This window comes from Gigantopelta aegis, chromosome 14 (assembly GCF_016097555.1).
Source record: "Gigantopelta aegis isolate Gae_Host chromosome 14, Gae_host_genome, whole genome shotgun sequence".
NCBI lineage: Eukaryota > Metazoa > Mollusca > Gastropoda > Neomphalida > Peltospiridae > Gigantopelta > Gigantopelta aegis.
This window is the reverse complement of record NC_054712.1, coordinates 15,801,937-15,814,592: the sequence shown is the minus strand read 5'-3', so window position 1 is coordinate 15,814,592 and position 12,656 is coordinate 15,801,937. Positions and strand designations below refer to the sequence as shown.

Sequence of the window (12,656 nt, the reverse complement as noted above, 5' to 3'; positions counted from 1 at the left end):
TTCGTGGTATCTTATCAGAGCATGTTAAAGCATTACGCACGCACACATTACCTCAAACACATCAAAGATCAATTCTGTGACAGCCTTAATTAATGTTCTTATCAAGCAGACAAACAACTATTTTAAAAAATCATCATTTATTTTTTTTAAATGTCAAACTGTTTATGTTAGAACAAAACATCATTTGGCACTGTAAATTCCTAACAAATGTTTTTATTCAACAAGTTAAGCAAAAATGTTTTAATTGGAGCTTCAACCACCAAATTCTCATCAAGGTTTACTTTTCTGCCCTTCTTGTTCATAATAATGTTAATTTTTCACAATGCATGGTTCCCTGGGTGTAAAGGGTTAAGTCTTTATCCACAATATCCTTATACAATGTACGATGTTCTCTGGTTTGATGACATCTTCCATGTATACTTCTTGGCACCAATCACGAGATTACATCCATGTACATGTATCTTTCACAGAGAATTAACAATTTTCTTACCTGGAAAACAAAACATAGCTAAATAAAAAAAACAGATGTCACTGATGTGTATACTAGGCTATTAACTGTGGTGTACATCCAGAAGTCCAAAAATGCTCGATTGATAGAATTTCTTGCAATATTTAACAAAATAGGGTGAGAAAAAAAAGATGTTAACAAAATTAATGAACAATTTTGGCTCCCCCACACACAAAGATTAATTAAGATTTTTTTTCCAAATAAAAAATAACTTGATTTTATAGGATGATTTCTAAAATGTGTTGAGTGGTGATCATTTAGAAATGGACTATAACAAAGCGAGAATAATGTTTATATACATTTACTTTCATTTGTGTTTAGTTTGTAAAACATATTACTCAAATTAAATTATTTAATTAAAACTGAAGTGTGCTGGCGAGTCCATGTATCATGATCTGTTGTTTACTGAGATTTTGTTTATATTTACAAGTCCAGCAGTTCTCATAAAGGAGTGCCCACTGGGGTAAAAATGTTCTCCTGTTCTTTTATTTCTATCTTCTTCAAACGAATCAATCGCATTGATATCATTAGCTGATAAATGTAGTTTCGTTCTAATAATGGTGGTGTAAATATTATTTAAAAGTTAAAATTTGCACATTGGTTAATTAATCATCAGCTGTTGGATGTCAAACATTTGGTAATTCTGACTCGTAGTCATCAGAGGAAACCTGCTACATTTTTCCATTAGCAGCAAGGGATCTTTTATATGTACTTTCTCACAGACAGAAAAGCACATACCACAGCCTTTGACCAGTTGTGGTGCACTGGTTGGAATGAGAAAAAACCCAATCAGTTGAATAGATCCACCGAGGTGGTTCGATCCTGCGATACAAGCATCTGAGGAGATAACTCCATCGACTGAGCTAAATCCTGCCTTCATAAATATTATTTAGCACTTAAGATAGATGAACACTCTACTTCATTTATTTTTTATAAGCAGTTATTTTCCTAACAAAATTAAAAGTGTCTAATGTTAATAGAACTTGAAGAATATTATAAACAAATGACAGTACATAAAAATTATCAGTTATGACCAATTAAATCTGCAAAATGAGGAACAAATATCATAAAGTAAACTGACACCAAAGACCTAATGACCATCTATATCATGTGACAAATGGAAAGAAATGTTTTATTTAATGACGCACTCAACACATTTTATTTACAGTTATATGGCGTCAGACATATGGTTAAGGACCACACAGATTTTGAGAGGAAACCAGCTGTTGCCACTACATGGGCTACTCTTTCCGATTAGCAAGCAGCAAGGGATCTTTTATTTGCGCTTCCCACAGGCAGGATAGCACAAACCATGGCCTTTGTTGAACCAGTTATGGATCACTGGTCGGTGCAAGTGGTTTACACCTACCCATTGAGCCTTGTGGAGCACTCACTCAGGGTTTGGAGTCGGTATCTGGATTAAAAATCCCATGCCTCGACTGGGATCCGAACCCAGTACCTACCAGCCTGTAGACCGATGGCCTACTACGACGCCACCAAGGCCGGTATGTGACAAATGGTGCCAAACAAGTGGTTCTAGCCGGAAATTGCAGACATGATAAAAATAAAATAAAAGTTTTCATTTCTCAAATAAAATATAACTTTTATTGTTTTTATCAAAACAAACTAATGAACACTGGTTTTGGACACAATAGAGGCCGTTAGAAAGACATTTGAAGCCTGGAATGGCCGATGGGTTTTTGTTAGTACCATATATCTGTACTGGATGCTATTATGTTGTATTTTTTTTAGACATAGAGGACAACATGACAAAAGGCTTGTTTCTTTTTAAGTCGAACGTGCAGACTCGCACAAACTGATGTCACAGTGTGGGGGGAAAAAAAAAGAAGAAAAAAGAGTGCATTAAAAAATAGCAGAGCGGATAGAAATGAAGCTAGGTGCCATAAAATAGACTAAAGTGTGGACAAATAGAGGGGCACAGTAATATGGTGGGGGGGAAGGGAAGACAAATGCGAAAGCGGGATGCAGCACCCCACTAAAATGGACCAGTGAGAACACTGATGTACAAATAGTTTTTCTGCATTTTAATACCTTAAAAGACCTACACTGCTAAAAATAACATGGTCGGTCTAAATCTGATCCCGTGATAAAGTAAGTACAACTGTTACAGTAGTAACGTGAAATGACCACTTGTTAACAATGTGCTAATAGAATGGCAGCAGCTATACCCTGGTTTAACCTTATAGCAGCATCTGTAACTGTCGGCTTCGTCCACGTTGCCCAGCAACCTACAACAACAAAGTCAATAGTTAAATATAATGCAGAATAATATAAGTGAAAATTTCAGAAATACACGAGGACTAGCAAAAAATAAAATAAAAGTCTTATCAAATTTTACTGAGGTACGTCATCTAAATCCACTGTTAATAATAAAAGGCCATTGTGGAAAGGCAACATAGAACGACTTAGTAGCCAGATGAGTTAGGAGTTACTGTCTCTTCAGATAAAAGGCCATTGTGGAAAGGTATCATAAAACGACTTAGTAGCCAGAAAGGTTACGAGTTAGCCTCTCTTCATATAAAAGGCCAAGGCCCGGTAACATAAAGCACTCGTAACACTTACGTCAGACGTACATCATACATAATGTGTAGCGTACGTCCGACGTAAGTGTTATGAGTGCTTTGTGTTACTGGGCCCACTGTTTACAGGCAACATAGAACCACTTAGTTGCCAGATGAGTTGCGAGTTGGCGTCTCTTCATATAAAAGGCCACTGTTTACAGGCAACAGAGAACCACTTAGTTGCCAGATGAGTTGCAAGTTGGCGTCTCTTCATATAAAAGGCCACTGTTTACAGGCAACATAGAACCACTTAGTTGCCAGATGAGTTGCGAGTTAGCATCTCTTCATATAAAAGGCCACTGTTTACAGGCAACATAGAACCACTTAGTTGCCAGATGAGTTGCGAGTTAGCATCTCTTCATATAAAAGGCCACTGTTTACAGGCAACATAGAACCACTTAGTTGCCAGATGAGTTGCGAGTTAGCATCTCTTCATATAAAAGGCCACTGTTTACAGGCAACATAGAACCACTTAGTTGCCAGATGAGTTGCGAGTTAGCATCTCTTCATATAAAAGGCCACTGTTTAAAGGCAACATAGAACCACTTAGTTGCCAGTTAGCGTCTCTTCATATAAAAGGCCACTGTTTATAGGCAACATAGAACCACTTAGTTGCGAGTTAGCTTCTCTTCATATAAAAGGCCACTGTTTAAAGGCAACATAGAACCACTTAGTATCCAGATGAGTTAAGACTTAGCCTCTCTTGAGATATCTCGTTGTCTTAGCTAATCCTCTGAAGCCTAACCTCCTGCTTCGGAGTTGGTCACTGGCGATGTCGGAGGCTAAATCCGAAGTGGGCGTGCCTGAACCCTTGTGGATAGGGGCACGTTAAATCCAGTTTCCTTCCTTCCTTCCTTGAAGAAAGATATAAATAACAGAATTTGATCATTTTCATCCACTTTACAACGTGATAAAATTCTCCAAGACTTTCCAAAGAATGTTAGTTTTCAATTTGAGTAAATAAAGAAATTAGAAACTGCATCTTTACCCAAACCATCGTGATTAAAAACTGAAAATTCAACATGAGTAACAGTCATCATTTCTGGAGCCTGCATATGAAACCTTGCACAGATAATGTGTCAATGCTTTCCTTCACTTCCCAGTTACATGTACAATATACAACTGTGTTCCAAGTGCTTGTACATGTGATGAGTATTCTTGACTAGACATTTTTCACATGACCTAGAACAGTCTTTTGACTCCGTCACATGCGAGAAATGGCAATCTGTGAAAGATTGCTTCTATTGAAAAGTTCATCAGAAAATGCTACATTTTGTACCGGCTATTGCCAGGACCTTGAATTCTGGTAACATGCAATCTGGATGTTCTGTTTAATGACACCACTAGAGCATATTGATTAATTAATTAAAATTCTACCCCTACAAATTTCTTCAAGTACTATCGACCTTGACATTTTGCAATCCACAGTCCCATTTTATGAAATTCCAATAAAAATATCCAATAGGTCTGAGACACCTGTAAGTTACTAATGTACAAAGAGATGTCAAGTGAAAGATAATACTGGTAATTGTGCGACTTTATGTGAACGTTACAAAGAGATCTAATGTATTTTAAATCAGTGAAATACACAATGTATGAAGTGATAATCATGGAGGTATCTTCCATAATTTTGTACCTACAATGCAGGTCCTAAATGATCTCAACACTAGATTCATTTTTATACAAATGATTTTTTACCTTTTACTACAATTTAAGCATCAGATCACCATCATCTAACTTTCATTTGGCATCTACATGTATGTTAGTGTCTTACAAGTGCCTCAGACATATTGTAAATTTTCATCTACATGGACATGTATGTTGTGTGGGGAAAACGGGCCATCTGTCATAAGAAAACTTAAGGTAGTCATAGGAGGTATATATACATGTACAATGATAGTAGTGCTACAAACATTTGAGGAACATGGTCCAGATGGATGTACTACAACTAGAGGAAACCCCACTCATACTTCACTAATAAAAAAGGCTGTCTGTTTAACGACTCCACTAGAGCACATTGATTTATTAATCATCGGCTATTGGATGTCAAACATTTGGTAATTCTGACTTATGGTTTTAAGAGAGGAAGGAAGGAAGGACATGTTTTATTTAACAACGCACTCAACACATTTTATTTACGGTTATAAGGCGTCGGACATATGGTTACGGACAACACACATATTGAGTGAAGAAACCCGCTGTCGGCACTTCAAGGACTACTCTTTTCGATTAGTAGCAAGGGATCTTTTATATATGCCATCCCACAGACAGGATAGCACATAACACAGCCTTTGATATACCAGTTATCGTGCACTGATTGGAACAAGAAATAGCCCAATGGGCCCATCGACAGGGATCGATCCCAAACCGACCGTGCATCAAGTGAGTGCTCTACCACTGGGCTACGTCCCGCCACCCAAAATTAATGTATTATGAATATGACAGCAGTGTTGTAATGTGATTATTATGCTGTTAAAATTAAATAATGTAGTTACATCGCGTAATTTCTACATTACTGTTACTTTACATTACATTACTATTACTTTACATTACTGTTACTTTACATTACGTTACTGTTACTTTACACTGCCCAGTCAGGTTTCTTTTCTTTGTACACCTTCAACTGAATGCCTGCTTTTCAAACAAGGTGACTGTGAACTCGGCTGTCTACCAAGCATAACACCTCCAATGTGGCAACAGGAACAAAGAAAAAATAGCATAATTAGTCGAATGCACTTTCAATTAATATGCAAATATACAACATCAGACCACAGATAAGTAAAACAGGATAAATGTTTTGATGACTTTAGATCACTATATGCTACACCAGTGACTGATAACTAGATCTGTAGTGCAAAATGAAGGACATGAATGAATAACATTTTAGCCTTTTAAAGGGACATTCCTGAGTTTGCTGCAACTTTTAAAGGGACATTCCCGAGTTTGCTGCAACTTTTAAAGGGACATTCCCGAGTTTGCTGCAACTTTTAAAGGGACATTCCCGAGTTTGCTGCAACTTTTAAAGGGGCATTCCCGAGTTTGCTGCAACTTTTAAAGGGGTATTCCTGAGTTTGCTGCAACTTTTAAAGGGGCATTCCTGAGTTTGCTGCAATTTTTAAGATGTCATTGACTAACAGAGACTTTTCAACGATTGTAATTACATATCAAATATATTTTTCTTCATAAAAATATTAGTGGCTGTATAATCAATGTGTTTCTGATCGTTCTATTATTTGTACTAGGTTAAATTTCATTTTATTTCCTAAAAAGTTTTTTTTTCATACATACAAAATTATTTAAAGACAAAATCCAGTTTGGGCTTCTTACAAATATTAAGACGACCAGGAACACATTGAATATACAGACACTGATATTATAAACAAGAAAATATTTTTAATATGTAAGTTTAATTGTAGAAATATGTTATTAGTAGGAAACATCTTACAATGCAGCAAACTCAGGAATGTCCCTTTAAACTACAGTTGATGATAGACAATTATCGTTTCGGTAATGCATAACAGAGAAGATAATTGATATACTGTCAAAGCATCAAGTTCTCAAACGAAATGCTGAGAAATAGGTTTACTTTTTTGTGGAGGTATCTTTTTCCTTAAACCATTTCATCTTGTAACCATTTCCTAAGATTGATGACAGACAATTCCTTCTCTTATCAATTTGGCTTCATACACAGTAAATTTAACTATCCAATCATGGTAATTGTTCTATATGTTAAATTTCATGAATGGTACTTTTTTCCCTTTCATCCAAATAAACTTAAACTTAAAATTTTGTCTACAATTATGAAAAATAAAAACATACAAATTGACATGTACCGTTAATAATATTGTCTGTTCAATATAGAAGTCGGAAACTATTTTGACAGAGGTAAAAGTAAACCTTGTTTTTAATGTGGAGATGCAATAACAGCTGGGGTTTTTTAAATTTCAATGATATCACTCTACATCTTTCTAAACTAACAATAAATTGGATGCACACGGTTTCCCCAATGCAAAATTGCTACTGAATTATTTTTTCACCTATATGTAGCTGTATTTGAACAAAATATTAAAATTAAAACATAACTGTACCCTTTACTAAACACATGTATGGGTTTGAAGTGAAATTACCATATAATAACAGAATAATAGTAAGTTATATTTATTTTGAATAACGTTAAAATGATGGGTGTAGAAATTGTCTGTTGTCGATCTTAAGACCATTAGCTCTAAACAGCTGCTGAAACATTGAAGACAAGTCAAAGCTGGTTGACAAAAAACAATAATGGAATTTTCATGATAAGATTTATGAAAGTTAGAAAAGTAAATATGATTGTGTACAAGTCATATTAAGCAGTATTGCGAGCCAAGAACTAAACGAGTTTGTAACATTTTACAATTAACTGTGGTCAGACACTGCATCTGTAATAAAGTAGCCAGTAAACTATAAAACATTCTTCAATCAATTTATTCAAATTGTTATTCAAGACATACTAACATGAAAAAAAGTACAATCTTCATTTTAAATATCCAGGGACAAAATGACTAAAATATTTTTTAAAATGAAATGGGACAATGGTACCAATTTTCATCTAAACATGTACACATGTATGTAAACGTATGAACTGACACAGCAGAGAAATCAAGTTTAAAAAAAAGAAGGTATTTCGCAGATGAATATTAACAACATGAGACTGATATGGTAACAAAAAGGACAAAGAAATGAGCCAGTAACAATAAATAAGGTGGATTTTTTAAAGTGGCATAATCTGAAATTTTTAACTAATATATAACCAAATGAGCAAAATGTCTATTTAAAAATAATCATTGAAGTTCTTGAAGAAAAAGTGTCTTCATGAAAACAGGCTTCTTAATGCTTTAATTTAGTTTAAACCATGATTCCCTAGCATCTAAAGAGCAAAATACACAATGTCATATAGAAATGTTTTCGATGACAATTTTTATTTTTCTACAGAATGAACCAGGTTGAGTGACTGTGCCACCCCCACCTCCCCCCACCTGTGGCTTAAAACTCTTTTTTTGTAGTACATGTACTACCGAATACATGTTGTGTATATAAAAAACCTCTACAGTTGTGCTTCTCCCCCCACTATGTTCATGCACCCTGCTCTTCACATATCATTGTAATAGGACTGCTTACTGTTTTCGTCCGTACATGTACATTCAAGTAAACCTTACTGACCTACGAGCAAATACTGAATTGTAGATTAGTATATTTTTAAAAGTAACACTGTTTGTACTTATTAAATAATATATAGAATTAAATAATATATAGATGTATAAGTATATACACATACATTATTTATATATTGGGGGTGGGGGATCTGCATACATCATACATTCTAAATAAAAAGCAAATTTAAAAATTAACAGCTAAGTCCATTACCAATGCAAGAGAAGACACAGTGTCTGTTTTTATTTGTGAACCCTCTTCACAGGACAAAATCAACACTGTATGGAAAGAAAACACAAAATACAAACATACATGAATAGCACCCCTTAGCATCATTACAGGCAAACCATCATTAACAGCTGTTTCTATTATTTTCAAAATGCAAAAGAAAATATATACTGAATCTAGTAAGAGAAAACATATAAAATGTATACACAAAAATTTTCTAGTAAGTAATCAATTGAAAATACCACATCCTCTCAGTTTGACATATCTACAATAATTGGAAATGAAAGTAATGTTGAAAGTACATGTACAATGCAATAATAATTATTAAACACAGTCTTTTAATTTTAAAATGAAATATTAAAAATAGATGACATATCCTCCTTTTGACCAAATTTCAGTTTCAAAGATTTTATTAAGAAAATAATAATAATGATTTTTTTTTTTTTTTTTTTTTTTTTAATTGGCAATAGATGACAATTCAGGGCTCAAAATATTTCCTGTGAAACTTCATTCAGTTCGTGTATTAATGATGCAACTTTACACTGATGCAAACTACCAATTAGTTACACTGTGAAATGTTAATTTCTAAAATTATCATATACTCCTAGGTCTCATTCAATAAAACATCTTTCTGAATTTTGTTTTTAAAGTGATAGTTTTTGCATCTTTTTTCTTTCTTTGTTTTTTAATTTAAAAAATCCAAAAAAAATCAAACGAAACTTCATTTATATAATTGTATTTCAGCCAGAGATTAAAATTAATGAATCTGTATCTGTTATTTATAAACCGTACATGTTCATAATATAGAAACAGTAATCACAGCCGATTATTTCACTTTTTTTTGTTTCCGTGCATGTAGTTCGTTGTTAGAAAGTCACAGCCCAGCTATATGTCATGTGTCTGCATGGAATGTGATTTGATGTACATGTACTTTGTGTCACCTAATGACAAGTCAGAGCTATCGGGGTCAGAATATTTTTACTCTTGGAACTATGCCTGCACACATACGTTGGTCAACTTACTACCCATTTATGATGGTGTCTAAAGGTAGTTTTGAAGATTATCCTTATTATGGCATCCCATGTTTGGAATAAAATCCTTTATAATGACTAATATTATTGGAGTTTGTATATTTTTTCATCAGTAAAATTGGGGCTGTTACAGATACGACAATACAAGGTAAGTCTCATTTACATGTAGCTACTGCAATAATATATAATATATTTTCACACGATCTCGATACCTAAAATAATTATAAAGATGTATAGTGTCAAAATGAGAATGAATTCGGTTTTCATATCAAACCACACCCAGGCAGTCTTTATACGATGAATAAAACAATTTTATTACCCCAGTGGTCACTCATAACAGGGAAAATATTTTCCATATTTTCTCAGTGGGAAATATTCTGCATTGGTCTAATGAATAATACTTTTGAATGATTTGACATTTACATACCAATGACTGTGTCGGCACTAAATATGATGTCATTACGATTTGGCAAACACAAAATGACGTCATATAGTTTAAAGAGCTTGCATTTACGGCTCTCTGTTTTTGGTGTTAAATTTATAACAAAATGTAACTTTAAAGTTATAGCAATATTCAGAACAGTGCATAAAGTGGTTTACATCATTGCTATTCATGTTGAAACTAAAGGCTTTTAGAGAAAAAATAGCTGAGGTAATAAATAGAATAACAAACTCGGTACCAGTTATTATAAAATTTATGTCCCTCGTGATATAATTTTCATTTGTCACTCACTAAAGCTTGTGACAACTGAAAATTATTTCACTTGGGATATAAATTTGATAATACCTGGTATCTTGTTTATTATCCTCCCTATAATACAATACAATAAAACTTCCTAACCCGTCCCCATTTTGATGAATATCTGTACCATGACAAAATTGTTTCAAAAGTACAATACGATGAATGTTCTGCCAAAAGGAACATTGTCTTTCACAATTTGTCAATCTGACCAAGAAAAAGATCTGTTCTTAAACTTACATATATCAACAAATTCCTGTTAACAGGGTTATTACACTTGAAAAAACACATGAAATTTAAGAAAATGTTCAGTCAATGAATGTTTTTATGACAAATTGTTGTCTGAATTTAGACAGGTTATGTGGACAACAAAAGTAAAGATGCCAAAAAAATAAACCACCACATTTTTGGCCTAAATTTCCAGGACATTTCCAGAACACAATAAAATGTAATGCTTTTTCCAAGGACATTCCACATTAATAAAATTCTGTATATTATTAAGCATTGGCTTATGAACATTAATGTTTTTGTGAGTGAGAACTCTTTATATGGGCCCCTATACAACGAAAGGTTTCAGGCATCATCAATGACCAAGTCCAGGATGGGAGATTTATGTTTTTGTATTAATGTATAGATATCAAATAATCAATGCAATTAGAACAATGGCATCAAAACTCTCAAGACTAATTATTTGAGTATCAACAAACTAATGGTGATCAGGATGACAAAAACATTATGCACACTGGAAAAATCTAACAGAAATACACTGTTGTATAATACACTATGTTAAAACATGTCGCCTTGGTAAGTTAAGCTACTAACAAAGATTGTTATACTTGGGGTGGGGCAAATTTAATATTAATACATTCATTCTAAACACTGTTGACGTGGATATTTAATTTCCACCAGCAAACGTTAAAATACCCACTAAAATGTATGAAATTTATACTATGATTACCAGTAGTCACAAACGTTACTGCTTTTACTACAAGTACATGAAAAATATATAATGTTGCTGAACTTTTTCAATTATACAACTTTTAAAGTGAACATCTGACATAAAGTTGTCTCCATTACTGAAAATAAATGGAAGATAACTTATCTGACACGCCAAAAGAATGTGTGAAGCACTTCAAAAATGTTGGATTATTCAATCATACAGGATTCCATGACAACATCTGAAAGAGAAGTTGCTAACAAATTCATCTGGCTCTTCACAAACAATTGCAACTGTTAAATATACAAACAAGTATTTAGGTAATCATAGATATTAAAACAAATAATAATAATTTTTAAAAAAGAAAAAAAAAGAAAGAAAGAAAAAGTTATATATTTTTGATAAACAATGTTACATATACATTTTCCCTACAAATCAAAAACAGTGTTATTGGACGTGTGGTGATGTCATTGCTTGCACACTTATACTATTACAATTACAAATGGACAATCAGAAACTAAATCATGTGACGGTATGATACATATATTTTAGTAGCACAGATTTGACCAAAAAAAAAAGAAAAAAAAGGACCCCAAAACACATGTATATTATTTTCAGTGTCACAAATCAAGTTAGTAAAATTTATATATATGCACCAATGCCATTTTGAGAAAACATGTTGGTGACCTTTTTTCTTGAACTGTCATCCCGAAAAGGAAAGGAATATTTGTTTACCTACATCTTAGCACATTTTAACCTATAGCTGTTTGGTGTCTAACATACAAGTCTGTATGGTTTCACTGATACCTGGTAGACTGAGAAAGTGGCAGCTAACGTGTTCTTGCCAAATACAAGCCTTGAATTTGGAAAATTAAAAATTAGAAGGCAAGGCCATTTCGCTTAGACTGACACAGGGCTAGCTCTGGCACTCGCCAAATTCACCAAATGCGAATTTTGAAAGCAGTTGGCAAATTTTATTTTAATTGGGCAAAATAATTTCATGTAATAATGGACTTCTTTTTTTTATAAAATAACCGTTGAATTCTGCAATTTTTAAAGTTTAATAGACAATTTGGCAAAATGTTTTTGCTCATCCAGAACTCTGTTGATGGCAAATTTTTTGAGAGCATTACGACCAGAAGGCGGGCAACAAGACAAACTCCAACAAGAGTCTTAATATAACATGTTCAGCACCCATTCAAAATAAAGAAGTGCATGATTGGTTTCAGGTATTCGTAATAAAACAACTTTCTGGAGTCTCATTCAAGGATGATAGCCAATTAGTAACATTACAAGGCAAGGCCAATTTGGCCATGATACTCTGTTTAATTTGTAGGGCATTGGGGCATATGACTACGTATAATGAAAGGTTACCCAAAAAAATAAAAATAATAACTATAGGTCCTTCCTAGGCAAACTGGTGTGGTATGTACAAGTACAT

General features: G+C 33.6%; 1 protein-coding gene across 1 annotated transcript in view; it reads right to left on the bottom strand.

The window, feature by feature from the left end:
* Window positions 1-120: 120 nt before the first annotated feature.
* Window positions 121-12,656, bottom strand: part of LOC121388472 (serine/threonine-protein kinase PRP4 homolog) — a 50,227-nt gene continuing 37,691 nt past the window's right edge. Inside the window, exons 14-17 of the mRNA XM_041519821.1 lie at window positions 8,494-11,456; window positions 5,655-5,773; window positions 2,698-2,757; window positions 121-490 (exon numbers count right to left, since the gene is read on the bottom strand). The gene's annotated coding sequence lies outside the window, so the exon portion shown is untranslated. The remainder of the gene's footprint in view (window positions 491-2,697; window positions 2,758-5,654; window positions 5,774-8,493; window positions 11,457-12,656) is intronic.